Genomic DNA, 23,619 nt, shown 5'->3' with positions numbered 1-23,619 from the left:
TGCTTTGTTTTTTGTTTTTGTTTTTTGTACTCTCACTTAGTCAGTGTTTTGTGATGGGTCATGCCTGCATTTCTGGTCTTGTGTGGCTTAAGTGTGTAGGACACTGCCTGCCACCTTCCAAAACAATGACTCGTGCACCATTCTGAGCTTAATTTACACCGTCGCAGGCCGTCTGTGTTGAAGAGTGTGTAGTGCGAATGTGATTGTGATTGCTGTTATTGAGGTTGTCTTCTCAATAGAATCTTCCCCTACAGAGATGGAGAGATGACAAAAGCCAGCTCACGCCATGTTCCTCTTCAGAGGAGTGGCTCCCCAGCTATGATGGGGGAAGTCTCCCAGCATCACTGACATCCTGTACTGCTTAATTAGCCAGCATAAGCACAGGCCTAGAGGAAAGAGAGAAAGCAACTAATGATTAATGATAAAACTCTCATCCGAGCACAGCCACGGCCACTGCCTCATGTCAAAGCATGCATCTTGGAGCCGGCTAATGGTAAATGGGGGGCATTTTTCTTCCTTAAAGCTGCCACCTATTTCAGCACATTAAGCTTCTAATGGCAAACTTGCACACTACACTGCTATATGACACCTTCTAAAGCTCTTCTAAAGTGTATTGCTAAATCAATCGGGGGTATTGATCTGGGACTAATTAGGGCAGGATAAACAGTCAAAGTACACAAATATTGGTCTGCTGATGAACCAATAGACTGTACAAGGCATAAATTCTGCACTAGACGTAGATGGGCGTGACAGGCAGGTTAGCTGCAGCACTAAATGAAATTAAACTGTTTGAGGATACCAGGCAGCTGTTTGCACAGGGAATTCTCTCCAATATTTTCTTTGCCTGATGTGAGGCACATCTGCACATTTACACATTTACACGAATAGGACAACACCGAAAGAGGCAAAGTGCTACCGATCATTATGGATCACTGGAGGGGGCGGGGGTGCGGTATGGACTCTATAATAATTAACCACGTTTTCATATGTTATTTTATTATTGCAGTATGTTATGTCTTGTTTGTTGCCTATTTTCTCTGAAGGTCCTTGGAGACCACTAGTTTTGTCATTAAAGAATACTCGTCACACGTCATCAAGCACTAATTAGTTTTAGCTGACAAGAGGTGTCCTGGAGGTCAGAGGTCATGGGGAAAGGTCGTGGCTGAGCCCAAGGATCAACATCCTCATTAGAGACACCGTCCCTTAAATCAACCCGACAACTGAGTACAAAACACCCAGCCACTCCCGTCTCTTTTATTTGTGCCACCTAGAGCTCCATCAGTGCCTCTTGCTCTCAGGGGCACATGTTTTGTCCCGTCTTTCCCCCTACAACACTATCACTGTAGTTCCATTTACGTTACATTTATTCATTTAGCACACGCTTTTATCCAAAGCGACTTACAAATGAGGAAATACAAGCAAAACAGAGAACAGAGAAGAGCGGGTGTCATTTCTTCTACACTTCTAAGAAGAACGCCCTCTGCAGACCTGATGCGGCACTGTGTGCAGAGAGCAACATCTTGACAGAGCAAAGTATTTAACCTAGAAAGCGCTCGGTTTGCTTATATTGTCACAACAGATGTTTCAGTAGTGTTACCCGGAAAGCTTAAAATAGTGAATAAGTCTTAAATTAATAACCACTCCCTCTCATGTAAGCCCCAGTTCTCTGCCAATGCTAAGTGCCCTTGTTGACTCAATTGGATTAGCACTAATATGTAAACACAGGAGCTAAAAAGAGTAATCCTCTAATAAATATGGGAGAGAAACGGCAGCTAAACACATCAAAATATCAGGTTTGTTATTTGATCACAAGACCTGCTCTTAAGGAGGGCGAATTGATTAAAATGAAGACTGACTGCGAGAGATCTGAGCTAGCTGTTTTGACCATCCAGTGGCAGAGTAATTACCCGTTTGTAACTTGGGTGGATAATAGGAGGCAACCCTTTAGGGGATAAGACAAAGACTTGTTAATTATTAAAAGCTTACATCAGCTGAGCGCCAGAGAGTTGCAATTATTAATGTTGTTGTTCTTGTTTGTGCTTAAACACCACTGTGGCTGTTAATATCCTCATTAACCAAAATGAATGATTTTTTATTACTCTTGATTTGGTCTGGGGGTTGCTAATGCATCTGGGCTGCATTGTCTACAGCACTCTGATGAGTGCCGAGTGCTTGCTTGTTTCTCAGATTCATCTCATCTGTGCTCGCTTTAGAATGCACTTCCTCTCGCACTTCCGGACCAAACGTGGACAACAATCCAGAGCCGATTCCCTAAATTGCTGGCTAACGCATAACGCAGCCCAATAACATACAGCATACACCGTCTGAGCCGTGTGTATTTATCCCATCACAGTTATTAAAAACTAGGCCTAATATTACATTTGTGCCTAGGAAACAAAAGAGGTGGGAATCAGCGGAAAATTCAAAGATGGAGGCATGTCATTTTAATTCTGTCTCACGAACGGTGTGTGCGCTTGCAAGGTTTTACCCCACTCTGGAAACTCTGAGATGTCCTCAAAATGTCTGGTTGCATTAGAGCAAGTCACAGCATTAACGTTCGAAATACCTTTGCTCAAGAAATCACTTGGTGTGCAAGCAAAAAAAAAAAAAAAAAAAAAAAAAAGGAGTTGAATTAATGAGCTTCACCTTGGATTAAACTGAATAGCTGTCTATTAATTACATGCAAAATATGGAGCATGTCTGAAGTGCATGATCACAGGGGCTGCTTTGAGTTCTCCAAATGTGCATAGAGCACAGGTTCATTTATAACTCTGCTTACCTGTCCTCGGTGTGTGTGTGTGTGTGTGTGTGTGTGTGTGTGTGTGTGTGTGTGTGTGTGTGTGTGTGTGTGTGTGTAAGAGAGTTTTATGTTGCGTTTATTCTAAGGGAAGCTGAGCCGCAGCGAAAGTGTAAATTCTCAGCTCCCCTCAGAGCTGACTCTCTACATTACAGTATTTACTATTTCAATATCAAGCTAAAACGCTGGCCGATCAGCACACTGTGCCAGTAATAACTTAAACGCGAAGTCTTGCCTGTAGTGATTACAGGACTCCCTACTGTCTCTACCATCTCGCTGTAAGGATTCTTTGATTGGTCCTTTGTTTAAGACCTCTCAAGTCAGACAAGAGGACATAGCTTATAACATGCAGTAGTATAAAACAAAGAATAAAATGTGCAGAAATACAGAAATGCATTAAAACATCTGTGGAAATTACTTAAAGGCAAAAGATTTATACGGAATACTGTATAGTCTTAGGATGTCTTTCATGGTAATAAGGGAGCAGAGAGGTCAGAGAGGTCTGTAGTAACCACTGTACTTGTACGTAGGTCTGTGTGTGGCTATGCTTTCCCGCAGTAAAACACTGCCCTTTGTACCTCAAGATGTGCCACAGACAGGTTGTGTAAAATCCATTCCACAATACGTATCCACCAGCAAAAAAAAAAAACTACAACAAAGAAGTGCATGCATCGCTGGATTGCTTTACAAATGTAACCCTATAGGTAAAGCAAATAAGACCATTTACCAGCCCGAGTCGTTCCTAGTATAATCGGAAGCATATGCAATTTTAAAGGGTGTTTCTCCTGCTAATGGGCCCCAGGGGGGCCCGAGGGGTTAATTGATGCAGCTGTTGACGGCTTTTACACATGACGCTAGGATCGTGTCCCTTGTGACTCTTATTCCAAGGCACTTTTTAATGAAGTGCTAAACAGAAGGCTTTTTACAACAGGATTGTATCCAAGAGAATGCTTCAAAACGAGAAAAAAGAGAGAGAGAGCTTTTAGGGAAAGTGCAGGAGATGACCATTGATTTATCTGTTAAATAAGCAGTGCTTTACCACACCTCCCTCCCTGTTGATTTGCAGTTCCTGATAGAGGACCAGAAGGGAAAGAAAGTCGATGGTGAACACGGTGTCACTCACTTACCACATTATTTCACCCAGACAGCTATGGAACTATGCAAAACATAAATATGTACCGCTCTTTGCATGACGTAACATGAAAATATGGGCTGCTTTTAGGCATTTTAGTGCTTATGCCCAGGTTATGGCACATAATCAGAGTAAGAACTGAAAATATGAATTCCGTGTAAATGCAAACTTGTTTAAAAGTTGTGGATGTTGCTACATATCAGAACACAATTTACTGTAAATGCTGCACAACACACATACAAAGACACACATATATATAGATAGTGGTTAACATGCCTCGCACCTGCCTCTGTGCGTGTTCTCCCTGTGCTTCAGTTGTTCTCTCCGGGTACTCCAGTTTCCTCCACCAGTCCAAAGAAATGCGCTGTAGGCTGATTGGCATTTCCAAATTGTCCGTAGTGTGTGGGAATTGTGCCCTGCGATGGATTGGCACCCTGTCCAGAGTGTCCCCCATGTTGCTATGCTGAGCTCCCTGGAATAGACTCCAGGCTCCCTGTGACCCTGTATAGGATAAGCGGTACAGAAAATGGATAGATATCAGGCCTACATATAAATGGCACTATACAAACATCCTCTATGTTGATTTAAAGAGTTTTATTTTTTCCCCCTACGCCTTATTATGACCAACTTCTTTTTGACGACTGCTTTGTTTAATATCTGAGATGACGAGTTCAGACTTTTATACTGTCACCCCTGGCTGGTTTTAATTATGCAGTTATTATCACAGCAGAGATAATGCTTCTGAAAGCCAGCCCTCTTCAGAAGCAATGAAACAGACGGGCTGCCCCTGGTTAGAGAAGGTCTCTTTGCTTGGCTAACATTCATGGATATCTAAGAACCGAAAATTATATACAAATACAAGGCTACATTTATTTGACTGTGATGGCCATGATGGGGCAGGCGCACGTAGCATGGTATCGGGAAAGCCGAGAGTGATGACAGTGTGATGGACTGGATTGCAGCCTCACCCTTAGGATTATAGTCCATAGTCACTAAATTCTGCTCATTAAAATGACAAATCCAAACACAGAGCCAGTCGACCATGGGATTCAGCTGTGTACCGCATCTGGCCTGTACCAGCAACCCCAGCACCAGCCAAACACCCCCTGTCCCCCCATCCCCCCAGTGCACTCACATACACCTTGATACACACTGCAACCTCCATCAAATCTAAAACAATCAACTTGCCTTTCATTTCCAATTTACCAGCCTGCCACAAAGCCCTATTAGAGTTCATAATCATACGCTGCTGGTGATTTACAAATGAGGATGGAACAGTCCCTCTCCATCTCCCTTATTCTCCTACTGTGCACTTCTTCTCCTTCTCTCTCTCTCTCCCTGTGTGTGCGTCTCATCTCCCTCTCCAGTCGCCATCTCGTTCCATCCGTCAGCCTTCTCCATCCTGATTATCTGGAGACGCCAATTTCAAAGAGACATCTTAATAGTGATGTCAACGTATTAATTAGAAGTGTTAATGAGCTAAAAGCAACCCAAATTAAATTAATGCAGCCATAGACACAGAGAGCGAAATTAGCTTCAATTTCTGTAAATGATTCTGAAGTGTGCACAACATATCAGGCTGCCTGAACATTCCCATCCCCCAAAGCTAATCAAGAGCTACATTGCAATTAGCTGCTTAATTAAAGCAACACTCTGCTCGGAAAATCCGGCACAATTAAGTAATGGCTGTTATAGCATGAAGGCAGACTGTATTTGTCTTCGGGATATACAGAGGGGAAAGGAAAACCCACACACATTATGTCACATATTAAACACACACACACACACACGCTATGTCCCTGATGGCCAGCAAGGACCAGAGACAGCCAAGATGGGCCGAGGCGGTTCTGTATGGAGGGGTGTCTCCACTCCAGCTGGAAGCGATATGGTCCAGCCTCAGACTTTGTGCCAGCTCAGACTTCCTAGCCCCGAGGTTTCATAGCCATCTGAATTGGCTTTGTCTGGGATCAGTATGGCCTAATTGCCATTTTTCTGTGTTATCACATTGTTGCTTCCTATTTGGACACGGCCGAGTGTAGACCGACAGGGTTTACCCACCACCCCACCCGCGGCATTTCAATGGTCCATCATAGGCCTGGGTGCAGCTCTGTTTATAGCCCATTCTCAGGCCGAATGAATGAATTCAGCCCAAGCCAACAGGAAAGTCGCTGGGTTCTTTTCCTGCCATAGACACTACTTTTTAGCCATTGCTGTGGCCAAGTGTGCCCCTTCTGCCCACTCAGTGTATTTGGTTATTTACCAGTCCAGAGAGTGTGGGATGGGCGGGGGGGGGAGGTGAGGGAGGAGGCTATGATTAACACCATGTGCTCAGCAGGGCCACTAAGGGAGGCTGGTGTGAGCAGCATCCTTTCAGCAAGCCTAGGCCATTGAGCGACATATGCCGTCGGACAGCGTGCAACGCTCTGCCGAGACCGTTCTCCCCTGTGCTTCCTGGGGCTCCGATCAACTGGGAACAAGCGTCACTCACAAACACCATCTGTCGGGTACAGCCTCACCTGCTAGCAACGTTTAACCAACAGAATAAGCTCAGGCACAGAGATCACACACATAAATATGTAGATATATTTATATCAAATGTGCTTTAATCTCTGAAATGTAAACATCAATGAAAGCAAACAAAGAAAACCTAGGAGCAGGACCATTGCTCTGGGACAGCTTTTCCCTCTTCTTTTTTTTTTTCCTCCTGTAAAGAGGAGAGGAGACACCTGAAGTGTTTAATGCTAAATTAGGTTTTCAAAGACAATAATTAGACTTCCCTCCCTAAAGGTAAATTACCTGCTACCCAATTGATCTGCATTCTAATTATAGATTTTTGCCTCAAAGCCATTTCTAGAGCTTCCCTTTCCTCAGCCGGTAAATGTAAAACAAGTTAAAATACATGCAGATGTACGAGAACCGTTGTAATCAGGTTCTCACGTGTTCTGAGCCGTAATTGAAGATAGTAGGAATTGAAAAGCAAGAAATAATATGTAGATATGGGCATTCGAGATTCCACGATCGGGGTGACATTGTTTGTTGACGATTCTTAGCACAGGATTAGCAAATACATAAAATGTGGTTAACTACCATGGCTTTAGGACATGAAGTAAATTTTAATGATGTACTTAAAATTTACGTTTTTATTTAGATTTTTTACAATTATTATTAATTTGCCCTGGATATTGGATTGGTTTTAGTAATAAGTTATGTATCTGAAACATGCATACAAGTTTGTTACCTACAACATGCTGAAAATGACACACATATTTGGACCCAAAGCGAACTCCAATCATGAAATCATCCTTATCCAGTATATCCATGGATATGGACTCTCATGAGTGTGCCAGTGTAGTCCGGTCCTTCGTCATTTAATTTTTAAGTCCACTATTATGGTTTACTGTTAACCATCCAGTTGCTAAAACAGAAAATTCCAGTTAGACTACATTATAAAACTGATTAATATTAACATACATACTACTGTAAAGGCTGGTAGGAATCATTCATCTGAAAGAGAAACACTAAAATACAATCAATTAATGAATGACAGAACGACACAGACACAAGCACATTCAGCTAAGTGGCTAAAGTGGTGGGACATTTTGAAGGTCATTGAGGGGAAGAATTGAAGTGACTACCATGGTGCTTTAACTTGGTATTCATGTTCTCCATTAGCACTGTGCTCAGCTCCACATGGCGGCACTGTAGTTCCTCACAGCTAAGAATAGCCAGTCATTGAAATGCAGCCCGCAGTGCCCAGTGCTAATTAATATGGAAATTTCACATTGTTTGTTAGCTCCGATGTCAAATTTTGATGTAAGCTGCGGCTTCTAAGTTAACAGAGATTTATCATAGATTGAGCCCGGCCTCCTGGCAAAGCCCAGTCTTTCCATAATCTAATATTTCTTAAGCAGATAGACTAATACATGTCCCTACTGCATATAACTTTGGAGACAGGATAATGATATTTTATTAAGCCAGAGTAATTGAAGAGTCCATTTAAATATGTAATTAAACTCTTAAGCATCATTCTGTATTGCAGCATAAATCCAAAATAATTAAAAAAAAAAAAAAAAAAAAAAAAGTGCGTTTATTTATTTCTATCAGTTGTGCCCTACTTCTGACGACCGAAACTCTGTTTAGCCCTGATGGTCAAAAATAATTGGTCAGTGCGTACTATCTTATACGTACCTTGTCCTCTTTAGAGACATAATATGAGTCATGGAGGAATTCATAATTGTACATTATGTGAGGCATTGAAAATGTGTGAAATTCTAACCGATGAGAGTAAGACAGACATGGAGATGGAACGCAAGAGAGAGAGACAGAGAGAAAGAGAGGCATCTGAGCTTAATGCACACCCTGAGAGCCGCTTAATTTCTCAGAGCTGCCACTCCATGGTACGCTTTGAGAGGGGTTCACAGATAAACATAGAGACACAGGCGCATCTTTGGCCCCAGTGGAGCCATTTACCTTTTTCCAAGTAGATTCAAGATATTAATTAAGATAAATTTACCTCAATTCTGCCGTCCAGTTATTTATCAGAATTATGTTAATCATTTCTGCAGGGCAGGAAAATTATTACCCACTTTCTGTCTCATTTATATTAATATTCAGACTTAAATAATTTAGCAATATGGTCCATCTGGGTTGACCACAGTGCAGCACAGCACTTCCATACAGCTAAACACTGTAATAGTGTGTCTTGCTCTTACAAACAATATTGTCACATTGACCTTTGTCCTGTCTTTTGCATTATTAAATGGTTTAATTGAGGCAAAACAGATCTCGGAATAGAAAGAACCTGACATATTAGAAAAATCAAATTCACCTAAACATTCATGACCATCATCTGATGGTCTGGGCTTCTTCACTCGTTAACACTCTCAGTGGCCTTGGGATTGACTTTGAACACCTGTTTGTTAGTCAGGCACATGGCAAGGCAGGGGGAGTTGGGTGTTTTGGTGTGTATGTGTGTATGAGGTGGGGAGAGGTGTCTGAGGCCCACGCATAGCACATCACACTCCTGCTCAGGCCAGCACTAATTAGGGTGAAGTGGAGGCCAGTGGACGCGCAGTATGATTAAATTTAGATCTGGAGGGAGATCTTGACCCGAGTGTGCCCCTCATCTAAGTGACATTTACCCAGGATAACCATGGCACAGCTGAGCCTTATTAACCTTCTGTAGACCTGAACACCCCTGACTAGATTAATTGGCAGATGGATTATTAAATAGATGATTGAACATCTCATATCTACAACACACAGGTTAGTTGGCAAAGTCTCATTATCACACATGCTCCTGGATACGCTGGCCTAAATATGTCAAAAAGATCATCTGTAGGATTGTTGTATTGTTGGGTGTGAGGAGACAGACATATTCTACTATACATGACAGTAAAGCATTTTATCTAATACTCACACTGACAAGGATCATACGTTTCAATTTCTTCTTTTTTTCCCCATTTTTAAGGAACTCCATATCACTGTGGCAAAAAGAAGGAACTTTGTGTTTGTAGAAATCTGAGTAATTTAATGTATTGATAATCTTTTTTGTCAGTGACACTTTACCTGAAGGTACCTCTATAGGGCTTGTATTACACATTCATGTGCACTGCATTCGTCTTTTATGATGTAAAGCAGAAGAACTGATGAAATGCAAACTCATTTTGTGACATTAGAGATTTAATATATTTACACGGCAGAGAGAAGAGACAAAAGACACATCATGGTGGACCGAGAGAGGGTCAGGGTGTAATGCAATGTCACTATCTATATCTGTAACTGTATTTGATTAGTGCCCCAAATATTTGTAACTGTGTTTGGATACATACCAGAAGTGGGCATGGTCTAAACTGGAAACACTGGGGTTTGCAAACAAACAAAAAGCATTTGTCATTCACAAATTAAATAAATAGCAATTTTAAAAAATCAATTCCAGAACCAGATGTCCTGTAGAACTTTCTGGAAAGCTTTCTGTCTTCTAGCTAATGTGACTGAGTAAGCAAGCTAACTAGATTTCAAAACATATAATTTACAAATCAAGAAACTTGATTTATTTAGAGTTGACAGTAATAACCATCTAGTACTATTTTATCAAGTTTACTTAAATTTTTTACTTTGTTACATTCCAAAAAGAGCAGAAAAGTTCACCAGACATGCTATAAGAATATATTTCTATATGAAGCTGGGATGCAGTGCTTCTGTGAGTCAAAATGGGGTCCTTTAATACCCATATGATTTTCCAGTAAGATTTTCTTTTAATAATGATAAAGAATGTTCATTTAAGAAAAATGCTTTTAAAAAGCACACACAATGAACATACAAGTATATATACAGTATATATATTTTTAAATGAATTCAATTATTTTCAGAGACCCCAGGCACGACTGTTAACTTGTTTCCCATTCAAAGTCTAAGAAAAAGAAAAACGAGTCTCCATGGATCCCTCCATCCATTTTCTGTACCGCTTATCTTACAAAGGGTCACGGCAAGCCTGGAGCCTAATCCAGGGCACTTGGGGGGGGGGGGGGGGGGGGGGGGGGTTAATCTATCACAGTGTGTCTACCTTATCCGAAATCCTAAAGTTTTTTTTAGTGCAGATGTGGTAGTAATTTTCCTAAAAACCTGGCAACCCTGCCCATGAGCTTCATACTGCGACGTTTTTATGGTCTCGTCCTGTGGTATCCGATTCCCGATGGACGTTGTCTCAATGGGACAAATTCTGGCCAGCTTTTTAAACAAACAAAAATATTGCATATTTACATTTATATTCTTTTATATACATTATACTGTATGTTCAATCGGAATAATGGATTCATCATCGGTTACATATCTAATAGAGAGTGATAGATTGTTACTGTACTATTTTATCTTGCAAATTATTAGTTTGGTTTTACTAGCAGCACATTCATGACACTTTGAGAAAGTCGCTGAAGGCATACATAGTGCTGCATAACAGTGTTATAAATGCAAATTTGGGTAGCACTTTAGTTTGAGGGCATTCGTAAATAAGTAATGCTGTACTGGAATGGTACTCCATAATAGTTCTGAATGCAAATGGTCCACCAGCAATTCAGATGAAGATCATTCAATTCCATGATCCTATATGAACTTAATATGACAGGTGGACACTGAAATTGAAGATTTCTCCATCCATCCATCCATTTTTTTGTACCACTTATCCTACACAGGGTCGTGGGGGGCGACCAGAGCCTATTCAAAGGAATTCAGGACACCCTACACACTACAGACAATTTGGTAATGCCAATCAGCCTACAATGCATGTTTTTGGACTGGGTGCGGAAACTTAAGTACACTGAGGAAACCCTCAATCATGAAGAGAACATGTAAACACAGGGCAGAGGTAGGATTCGAACCCCCAACCTCAGAGGTGCCCAAAACCTTCCAAGTTTAGTTTCAAAATAACTGATACTACAGTTTCAGTCAACTCATAATGATAGACTTTGTCTCTCTTCTCGCCTTCATCAAAAGACAAAACCATAAACTTAAAAAAAAAAAAAAAAGTCATGCTATATATAAAAATGTTCATGCACTGCTTATGAAAGTGTTATGAAGCTACCATTTTTAAGCCTTTAAAATTTCCAAATACCTAGGCCAAAGTACAATGCTAACCAATGCTATAACATAGTCCACAACAGCAAAAATGACTATAGGATTATTTAATCCATGCTACCCACGACAGCCATTTTTTTGGAAATGCTAACTCAGAATAATGTGCATTTACCAAATTTAGCCTCTAAACGGGTGGCTAGATGGCATGTGGCATGTCTAGTAACAACCATTCCTCCAACTGCAAAACGCTGCATGCTCATTTTCCCGTGTAGCCAAAAGCGCTTCCTGACGTGTGTTTAAGTGCAATCTACTCAGCTGCGGGACACCCATGTCAAATCAGTGCTTTCGAGGCAAGTGCGCAGCAGCCATGTTGGATTTGGTTCTGCATTGGGGAATAAGTGGATCATATTGAACGCATTACCATACTTGTGTGGCTGAGTCTCCCTTTGCCCCTCTCCCTCTCCCTCTCATATTCAAAAAGAAGATTATTACACAGCGTGTGAGAAATGCCACCTCAGAGCAATGGTACACATTATGCATTTGCTGTTCCACAGGAGCCTGTGGCGTCCTGCTTCACCTCAGGGGCTGTGGTCAGTCCTAGCAAACTGCCTTAGACTCAAACCGAGAATTATTCTAGCTAAGTTGCTGAAAGGAGGTGGGGGCTTAGAGAGGAGGAGGGTGGAATATACAGGAGGTGGGGTAAGTGTTTAGTTTACAACTGGATGTCTAGGGTTGTTCTTTTCAACAAGCCTCATGTTGTGACTCGACAAGTCAACATTTAAAACTGCCAGGAGCATTCAGGACTCTGTGAAGCACAGCCAAGGGGGTGATGATTCCATCCCTCCAACCATTTTCCATCGGGGCACGGGGCACAAGGCGGGGGACACCCTGGACCACACAATCGCACCCACATTCACAAACTACAGGCAATTCGGAAATCAGCCTACAACGCATGTCTTTGGACTAGGGGAGGAAACCAGAGCATGCAGAGGACATGCAAATGAGCTGGATTTGAAGCCCCAACCCAAGAGGTGCGAGGCAAACGTGCTAACCACTAATCCACACAAATCACCACAAACCATTATTAAAAGTCAGGAACAAATGAAAATAAAACTACATATACTTAATTTTGTATTCATTATTTACAACATACAGTGCCCTCCACTAATATTGGCACCCTTGGAAAATATGAGCAAAGAAGGCTGTGAAAAATTGTCTTTATGGTTTAACCTTTTGATCTTTTGTTTAAAAAAATCACAAAAATACTGTCATGGATATCAAACAATTACAAACAAAACACATATGATTTATATATATAAAAAAAAACATACTTGTTAAATATAGGTATGCAACAATTATTGGCACCCTTTTAGTCAATACTTTGTGCTACCTCCCTTGCACAATACTTTGTGCTACCATGATAACAGCTCTGAGTCTTCTCCTATAATGCCTGATGAGGTTGGAGAATACATGGCAAGGGATCTGAGACCGTTCCTCCATACAGAATCTCTTGAGATCCTTCAAATTTCGAGGTCCACACTGATGGGACTCTCCTCTTCAGTTCACCCCACAGGTTTTCTATGGATTTCAAGTCAGGAAACTGGGATGGTCATGGCAGGACCTTGATTTTGTGGTCAGTAAACCATTTTTGTGTTGATTTTGATGTATGTTTTGGATCATTGTCCTGCTGGAAGATCCAACCACGGCCCATTTTAAGATTTCTGACAGAGGCAGTCAGGTTTTCATGATTGATTGGAACTTCTGAATTATTGCCCTGATGGTGGAAATGGGCATTTTAAGTGCTTGTGCTATTTTCTTATAGCCACTTCCCATTTTGTGAAGGTCAACAACCTTTTGCCGCACGTCACAGCTATTACCCACAGTCTTACCCATTGTTATGAATGACTAAGGGAATTTGGCCTATGTGTTACCTCATATTTATACCCCTGTGAAACAGGAAGTCATAGTTGAACAATTTCCTGTTCCTAGTCACCCAGGTGTACTAAAAAAAAATAAAATATCAAAGGGAATATACTTCAAATATATTTTTCTTATTTGAATTCATAGGGGTGAATTCATTGCATATTTTGCTCAACATATTCCCACTGGTTCTGGACTTTTTTGGACACCCTGTATTTATTGATATTAACTTATTTGGCAGGTTATTTGTATTGCATGGCTCTGATCTAAACCTCAATAACTCAAAAACAAGCCTATAAATAATCAGCAGATGTTCTCTCTGTGTAATGTTCAGGAATAAAATGGCTCCATTTAATAGCCAAAATATTATTGCATACAATTTATTGCATTATTGTAAATAATTCACTTAAGTTTTGAAGAGTTGGATTATATTTATTAAAGAAAATCTGTGTTAAGGCTGTCCATGGAGTTTATTTTACATTTAAAGAGGTCCATGTCTGCAAAAAGTGTGAGATGCGCTGCCCTAAAGAAACATTTCAGCCCATTTTTTTTAACCACAGTATGTTTTTCCACAAGAAACTGAATAACAGTTTTTCACCAAAGATCCTTCCACATAGATTCACATGTTTAGTGTTCTGTTGTTGTACCCAAAATAAATGTTTAAAATCTGGTTCAGGATCAGTATAAAGAACTTTGTGTGTATTATGAGTCAAAGTGACTGTGTGCTGTCAAATTAGTATGTCCAAAAAACACCAACACAAAGGTCCAATGTACAATCATACAATCAATTCTCACATTTAAAAAAATCCTTTTAAACTTCTGTGGCAGCCTACAGATTTTATGTGGGTTTATGGAACGGTTTTGCAGGTTAGCATACTTTTAAACAGAACCTCTGGGGATCACAAGTGGGATGTTGCCATTTGCCTCTAGAAACTAATTTTTGCTGAATGAGATTGTATTGGAGAATTTACAGCAACAGTGAGCTTTCTCCCTCAGGCCACAGTGGGGGGGGACAAGCTGGCACACAAGTATGAATCCTTAAAAATTCACAAATATGTATTTTGAAAGTGCAGCCTAATTCTTCTAGCAGCCTATAGCAATAAAAATCTTCAGATAGAGCAGGATGTGAAATAATTGGCAAACATGGCAGACAGCTACAGTCATTAGGATATAGCTTGCATCACTGCCTTTTACAGGAGCTTTATACTGTAACTTGGCATGCAGGAAAGTACTTCCTGTTTTGGGTCCATCAGTTGAATTGCACTGTAAACAACAACACGCATGTCTCTTTGCATTGCACTCTGAGTGATCCAGTAGCGTCATCCAAACCGTGAGTGTTCGAGTTTTAAAGTCTTCATTCAATGCATTTGACCCTCTAAGCCCTTAATGTTGTTAGGTTAGTCATTAAACACAGTGTGTTCTTTTAGTATTTTCTGAAATCAGCACATTTATTAGCCAATTATGTCTAATTCAATTTAATTTCCACAAACAAAACCATCAGAAAATAAGATTTGAGCAGGAGATTTGAGCAAAAACCCAACTTTGCTAATATTGCAACAGGTTGAGAACACAGAAGTTTTGAGGTTGACGATGCTGTAATTACAGTAGAGTATCATTACTTTGTACTTTTTTGTGTTTAGCCTTCAGAAGCCAAGTGTTATCACTGTGGATGCTCAAAATGGTGCTATGGCCCCCTTCTGTTGTAGATCCCAGGCTTTAAACGCTGCCAAAAATGCAGACACCCCAATAACACCAAGCAAATGTCTTAATATGTTAACCGCGCAATAAATGCTTCAGTTGTAGGAATTTGCATTAACAGTGCAATGATTAGCACAGAAAAAGGCATGTGCATGCTTCCTTGCAAAGGTGGAATTGAGAAAAAAAAAGCTTTTAAAAGCCATGTGTCTTTTTTTTTTCTTTCAAAGAGGCCAATGAGAGACATGCTGTGGTATAAGAGCCCCGCCTCTGTGTTAGCATATCAGTGAACACACAATGCCCCAGATTAGTTCAGTGGCAGCACTGAGCCGAAATAAGCTAATTGCTTAATTAGCTAACCAAATTCGATAAGCCTCTTCTACCATATTACCACCAGCTATGTAACAAATAGCTCGGATTTCCAAAAGGGTGAAAATACTATGGGTTTAATTACAATCGTGATTGTAAAATAGTAAATTAGACAGCTGATGAGACTTTATGAACATTATTGTAAAATAGACTATTACGATCCATTTATGTGTGAGCTATTATTATTATTATTAATAATAATAATAATAATAATAATAATAATAATAATAATAATAATAATAATGGCTATATTTGGATCCAAAAACACAGGACATTTATGTTTTATATTTTACATACATACATACATAAATATATATATATATATATATATATATATATATATATATATATATATATATATATATATATATATATATATATATAATTACAGAATTAACAAGGAGTCTGGATATCAAGTTTGCAACAACAACAATCATTAAACAGAAGCAAACTATTAATGTTTCATACCTCTATCAGTTATATGTGCAAAAGCCAGAGATTGCCTTTTTTTGTTTTCAATCAAATAGCCATTCAGTACCTCATTGCTAATTATTTGAAAATAGAATGAAATCTGTAAATATTTCATTTGTAATATAGAACTGTAATATTGAACCTGCATAAATAAAGTACTGCATGGCTATTCGAGACGTTTACATTTTCTCATCATTATTGTTTGCCACGAAATAATTAACAATAAGTACCTAATGGCCTTTTCATTAAAAACAAAAGGGTGGCCTCTGACGTTTCTGCAGTACTGTAAATATATGAGAAATGGACTGCTTTGGATTTATGACGTATTTTAAAAGTGTTTGAACAATTAAAAAAATTATTTATCATACAGCTAACTTTTTTAAGGCAAGGCACAGTTTACATTGTTATTTATATTTGGTCACCTTTGGATATGTCCAGGATGCATGTGATTGACAATCTGATATTAAATATACACCAATTAAATATACAGGAGTATTTCTTTTTTTATTATTATAAAAGAGCACAATACATGCATAGGACACATGCTAGAGACAAATATTTTTGTTTACTGCATGTATGAAATATTAGGGGTAATGTAGTACTGTTTGGCTGTGGAAAGATTTTGTCTACTTAATAATGTAAGGCAGTGTTTTCCAAAGAGGTGGCTGATCCAAACTGCTGAATTGCCTTGGAAATATAAAGAGGCATAAGTACTGGAAAAAGTGTTTGCATGTGGATTTGGACAGCCTAATGTCCAGAGCTCAGACACCTTATTTATACATTTCCCTGACCAAATTTGAAATCCATAGTCAGACGATTTTGGGGGGCGCGGGGGGGGGGGGGGGGGGGGGGGGGTATTATTACCAAAAAAATAAAAGCACAAGATGTATTGCTTCACAGAAGATCTACACCCTTATACTAATCTACTGTTGCTTACTGGTCTGTTTAATTAACTGTTTTATGTTTGCCGAGTCCAGATAAAGATTCAAAGACACTGAACTATGGATAAGTATTCCACCAGGAGTGATTTATCGATTTATTTCTGTAGCAACTTGTTTGTTTCGGCTTTGATTTCGTGAATGAGCCAGAATCAGATTCCGAACGGTTTTTGCTTCTAGTAAAAGGTGCCCTGTACTTGGCTGAAACAATTATGCGGCATATCTACGAAAAGTGATTTCAGGGAGCTGCTGGAAATAGAAAAGTAGGGTTAAAGGTAAAACCATTTTCTCATTAGACTGAGCGATGAGTTGGACAGATTAATTTACATTTTCCTCCTGACATATTTTACACACACAATCCTTTGCTTAACGCTGGGAGTTGTGGGCAGTAGGGCGCTATTTGTATAAGATGAAGTCATTTATATGCTAATTCATTGAGAAGTAGACCTTCCAGATTCATTTCTTGCACACAGTCATGTTTACCTATTAGCACATATGGATGCAAAGGGACATTAGAATATTGTAACTAAAAAGAGAGAGAAAGAGAGAGAGAGAGAGAGAGAGAGAGAGAGGGAGAGAGAGGGAGAGAGAGGGAGAGAGTAAAAAAGCATAGCTTGAGTAACAAAGCATAAGGGTTTTATTTTCTCCTAATAATCTGACATTATGAGCCATTTCCTTTTGTTATTTAAGCAGCAGTCAAGAGTCAAGCTTCAAGTCATACAGCACTTCTCCAGCTCTTTATATTGATTTGTGAGAAATTCATTTCCATAAAATAAACAGACGTGTTGTAGTACAATGGACAGCACTTGATTTTGATCTCTGTGCTCCCTGCTGTTAGTTGGAAAATAAAAATATATAATAATAATAATAATAATAATAATGATAATGATAATAATAATAATAATGATAATAATAATAATAATAATAATAATAATAATAATAATAATAATAATAATAAATGTATATTAGGATAAGGAAATTTGAGTTTTGGATGTAAATACCTTTACTGTTATGCTGTACTGGGATAGAAAAAACAAATGATATACAAAAACAACACTATATTAAGGTCGCTAAGATATCGGACAAGATTTTTTCCAAACAGAGCAACATATTTAATTATATACTTGGATGATAATTTCTAGCTTTGTTAAACTACACACACAGAAGAAGCGAGTTCTTGAAAATGTTTATCCTCATCCCAAACAATTTAATTGTTTGCACTTCCACTCTAATGACATCTTTCTTAAAAACGTCTTTCTTAAAAAAGCAGATACTACAGTATGTAATACTATAAACATGAACAATATTTAGATCTACTGTTCTCATTCTGTGAATATAATTTCAGCGCTACAGCCCTAATTTAAACAGATTGTGTCTATACACCTGGAATTCCTCGAACAAACACAAACTACATGGAATAGCTTTAGAAAAAAGGAGCACTCTGGTACAGCAGGTCTGGCTGACTCGGAGGTGTGACAGATCATATTACAAGCAGGGCTGAAATGTTAATGTAATTCCACATGAGCCAAGTTAAAAGAGATCCAATCGACCATTCCTGATACCTACTGCCGTTGTGTCTAAGAGGATGCCACCCCTCCTCTCATTGTCTCAGTAATTCACTAAAATTGCCACTTAGAGCTGCTCAGAGTTGCGCGTTTCATCTTCGAGCTTCCTCCGGTCTCAGCTAGTCAGCCCATTTTTATTTCCAGCAAGAGTGCTAGCACTTCATTAACCTTGCCAGGATTGAGATAAGAGAGGAAGAGTATCAAAGCTGCCAGCTTACAAAAAGAAGAGTGCGCAGTCTGTGCTGCACAGTGGCCATCAAACACACACACACACACACACACACACTTCCATGCAAAACACTTAAAGGACCTGCCAAGGCCTCCTGTGTGTCTTTTATTACTGAATCAGCCAATCAACCAATTTCCTACTGCACGGTCATGTGGTGAATACTGACTACAAGTAGATTTTGCACTGGTAAAGTCAGTGTCATTCCTAACAGCTTGATGTTCACACTGAAATTTTTTGGAGTAACAAATTGATTTTTTTAGATTACAATTTAGGAGGAAAAAAATGCTTTCAGCTTTGTAAAAGACGTTTCACCAATACAGACATTAATGTTCCTTCCTGCGTCTGAATTTCATGCGAGGAGACTGCCTGAAACCATCTATCAAATTTACACACACACACACACACACACGGCAAAGTGTCTCGTCGATCCATCCGGAGGTTGTTTTACTGAACACAGTGTACTTAATCATTCCGAGCACTTTTTTTTTCTATACAGGGCAAAATTATTTTTCCTTCAGAGCAAACGTGAAATCCCAGTGTGGGTTCTGTCTAAAAGGCTTAGAATGTCACTAAATGCCAAATCAAAAACTCCTGCCGGCTCGAGGGTCTTAAAGACAGGATGTTCGAGCATCCGAGAGCTACCTGAAAAACGATGAGGTTAATATACTTATCACAAATATACTGCGCAGGAAGAGGTGAATGTTGAATAGTCGCATAGAAGAGCATGGCTTGACATTACACAGAATCACACGGCTCACGATGAGGTGCCAGTAAGCAATTACTCCTTTGATTGTTTATCAGCAAACTGTTAAAAATGCTACATTAAATCCTGGAAAACAACAAAAAACTTTTGTCAAGTCACTAGATCTGGATAAACTCATGCCAAATATAAGAACATATTTCAACTACTGTACATTTTCAGTTATACACAGTATCTGTAAAGGTTGTTTTATGTATAATATTTAACCCTTTACTGCATGGTGTTGCCATATGGCAACAAATAATTATCTCCAATTTTTTTGACAGGCATTAATACAAATCTACTATTTTCCAATGTAACTGGAAAAAATGGGCTTTAACTTTGATATAACAAAAAAAAAAGCCTTGTCACATGACCAGGAAGTGCTGTGTCCTTTTCTGCAATCACATGGCATGGTGAAGGTCATCATCAGAGGACTCTCAAAATTTGACTACTTTTTCAATATGCAAGCAAAACTACTTAAAGGAATAAATTGCGGCACTATCTGAGATAAGTTAACATTTCTTTTTTGTCATTTAAACAAGTCTATATATTTTGACTATTCTGTTAAACGGTAAAATGTAATCGTTGCCATATGGCAACAAGATGCGATAATGGAACTGTGGTATGTGCATGCCTGAACTGCATGAACTGAAACAGGCCTACATAACAAAAAAAAACACACACTATGCTTCTCTAATAGTATATTTACATTTCTTCACATTCAAAGTAAGAAAAACTGATGTAATTTCAGACATTTTGCAATTGCACCTTATATCCTAAATGTTATGTTTCAAGAAAAGGAATTTAAAAAATTTTATGAAAATTTTTTTTTTACATGTATTTTGAGTATGTAAATCCATCCACATACTTTTTACAACTGTAAATCCTAAACCGTAACTCCTTTCTAGAAGATATAACTTTTATAAGCTTACTAGGTGGCAAAAAAAACTTAAAAAATAATAATAAAAAAAAAAATTCTGCATTTTATAATCTGGAAAATGCCATAATTGGAACTGTAATCTCAAACATTTTGTGTTATCTTTGACTATATGATACTTTCTACCATTGCAAATTTTGCAATAGTTTACCAACTAGCCACCCCATTAAAAAAATTTAAGTTTATATATATATATATATATATATATATATATATATATATATATATATATATATATATATATATATATATATATATAAAATTCAAGTAATAAAAATCCATAAAAAATATTACATTTTTGGATGTAAATGTAATAATTCATGCAGTAAAGGGTTAAAATATTTCTATATAATATTTACATGATATTATTTAAACTCATTCTTCAATAATAATAATAGAAAGAGATTAAACCCAATTTTCAACAACAACAAAAAAATGGGAGAGTAGGAACTCCATTTGTTAAACATCTACTAGTACAAGGGAGATAAAATTACACTTCTATTCAGTGGAGAGAGAAATTTGTCTCCAGAGTGATGTTAGTGCCAGTGTGAAGGAAGTCGCCCCAGACGGTTGGTGAAAAAGACACGCTGGCATTCGGAAAGCTCGTCCTCCTGTATCCCTGCTGTTGTGGGTCCGTCACACAGATCCACGAAAAACAGGGGGCCGAATTACAGTGAGCTCTGGCGTAGCAGTGTGTGGAGCTGCCCGCTCTGGCAGACGGGTACAGTGAAGGAGGGAAAAAGTTGAGCCGAGCGGAGCCGATTCCTGCATTGGCGCTGATAACATGGCTGGATTATGGATGTTTAAAGGAAGGGAAAATTATTCATTTGAGATGGATGAAAAGCTGTACTTGTCAAGACTCCCAAGCCGTGCCACTTTATCCATTACATCCCCACTAGCCATGTGCGTATTTTTCCTCAATGCCTTTTTTTTTCTTTTCCTTACACAGTAAAATGAGCACATTATCCTCTCTCTTGGACACGGAGCCAAAATAAAATCTTTATGAAAGTGAGAAAAGGCTGGCTAAGAAAAAAAAAAAAAAGAAAGAAACCAAAACAAAAAAACAATGGATGTTACAACATAAGAATCACACACATACTCCAAAACAACCTTAGTGTCCAAAATGTAAGCGTCTGAAGTGCAAGGGAACGTGGATTTGCATTTTCAGCTGCCATCCAGCATTTAGACACAGATCAAACAGCATGTCTAGTAACTGTAGTCATGCCTAATTATCAGAACCAGCCTTCTGCCAGTCTATCATTTGGAATGCAATTAATGATTAAAGCAACAAAGTCTTTCCCTCCTGCCCATGCTGGCTCTGAAATGCTCATGATGCAGAGAATATGTCAGCCTTTCTGTACAAATATTATGATCGGGCTGATGAGGGCCCAGTCTCCAGTCTGGATGGCCGATAAATTAGAGGCACGCTTCTCGTTTACTCATCAGAGCTAATGAGCCTGATAAAATTACCTCAAGGATCATAATTACAGGCTAGTGGCAGAGACACTGGCAGTCTCCGTGTGCCACACACACACACACACACACACACACACAAAGACAAACAGAACGCCACATGGCATGTGGGCCTGTTTTAAACTGTGTGGGCAGGGATAGACCGTCCCAGTACACTTCAAATAACTACAGTGTCACGAATCAGAAGCAGCACGGCAATTAAAAAAGCACTGTAGCACCTAGGAAAGATCCAAAATGAATCGCAACCAGCATGATTAAGGACCATCTTTTTCACATCCTTACTCATAGCCGTATTTATAAGTACAGGTCAATTTGCAATTCGAAATTAATTACACGTGGTCGCTTGCCCTGTCGATGAACAAAAGTGATTTTCAATCGCACTTTACAGCTCACTATGTGCATTTGTATGACAGGAAATGCAGCGACTACGTTAAAGCGAGCGCGTGAATTTCCAAACGGCATGGGCCCTCTCTCCGAGCGACTCGAACCACTACAGTGCTTAATTCCTTCATTAGTGGTCATCCCCGTTATCAGCTTCCCCATATACATTAAGCACTCCAGCCCTAATGACATCGTTTGATGGGCACAGGCGGCGCGAGTTGAGAGAAGCTCACCTCGGAGGATTTTCATTTCGCCAGTCATTTGAATTGTTTTACTTATGAATATTAATGCCCCTCTAATTTGAGCCTGTTGTTAATGCTTGTCGCTAGGAGCCGGGCAAATCAGGTCCCCTTCCTGTTAAAGCCGTGTATTAGACACCCTGTGACACTAAGCCCCCGCCTTTGATTCTTAATTGCAGAAGCATGAGCGTTTGCGGGAGATGGGGCGCAAAGCTTTAATTAACTCTAATATTGCACGTATTCAGTCTCGACTGTCACCTGCATCAGCGCCTGGTGTTCTGCACCCCAACATCATATCCCGGCTCCTCTGAACTAGAAAGACCGTGTTCCAAGTTCATGAGCACAATTTCATGCGTCTTAAAAATTGGGGCTGGGTAGCTGATAAGTAGCAGGAGCAATATTAAATGTGAGTAAATTATTGTAACGCATTTCACCATAACTCATATTAAACTATGGCTATGTGAATGTTGTTTTTTTTTTTTTAATATGACCAGTGGTACAGCAGCATGGGCCAATGCACTTTTAATTTTCATTTTAAATTAGGAGGAAGGACGGAAGGAAGGTAATCCTCAGGGATGTGTAGTATAAGATCACGAATTCAGTCAGTGGTATCGATGTGGCTTTCACGACACATTTCTATTTACGTAAAGGGAATTTATTAGAAATGGCCACCAATCCATAATTTAAAAAGAAGAAATCCCATGAAAGATAAAGATGCTAAATAATCATATTAATGCATGAAGCATAAATGAACACAAATGAATTAATTTTTTTTTAAATATTGCAGAAAGTTACACGTCTTTGCAAATGTAAAGTGTTTTTTTTTGTTTGTTTGTTTTTAACATCTAGAGAAGAAAAAAACTTTTGGATAAGATTGGAACAACTTTTAAACGCATACTTTGTTGTCCAAAATTGTGAGATATTTCAGTTGGAAAATAGAGCAGTGCCAGTTCCACACATCCCCCAAGAAGACTCTATGGGAATACAGGCAACTTTCATACTGGAACCGTGTGCGCGCACACACACACACACACACACACACACACACACACACACACACACACTTACTTCTACAGAGAACACGATGTCTATATCCAAATCTCTATAGACTACTGCAGTAGATCAGAGACCCTCCTCACCATCTCACAACAGAAATCTA

General features: G+C 39.1%; 1 protein-coding gene across 2 annotated transcripts in view; it reads right to left on the bottom strand.

Annotated features, from left to right (window-relative positions):
- The window catches only part of micall2a (mical-like 2a), a 39,755-nt gene that overhangs the window by 410 nt on the left and 15,726 nt on the right, over positions 1–23,619 (bottom strand). Inside the window, exons 19-21 of one of the 2 annotated variants that reach the window (XR_008393379.1) lie at positions 23,529–23,616; positions 4,213–4,430; positions 1–386 (exon numbers count right to left, since the gene is read on the bottom strand). The exon at positions 1–386 is cut by the window's left edge and continues 410 nt beyond it. The gene's annotated coding sequence lies outside the window, so the exon portion shown is untranslated. The remainder of the gene's footprint in view (positions 387–4,212; positions 4,431–23,528; positions 23,617–23,619) is intronic. The other variant, XR_008393380.1, reaches the window with a different exon arrangement.

This window comes from Ictalurus punctatus, chromosome 24 (genome assembly GCF_001660625.3).
Source record: "Ictalurus punctatus breed USDA103 chromosome 24, Coco_2.0, whole genome shotgun sequence".
Classification (NCBI taxonomy): domain Eukaryota; kingdom Metazoa; phylum Chordata; class Actinopteri; order Siluriformes; family Ictaluridae; genus Ictalurus; species Ictalurus punctatus.
Note: the sequence above shows the minus strand (reverse complement) of the source record. Positions and strands in the feature narration are given on the sequence as shown.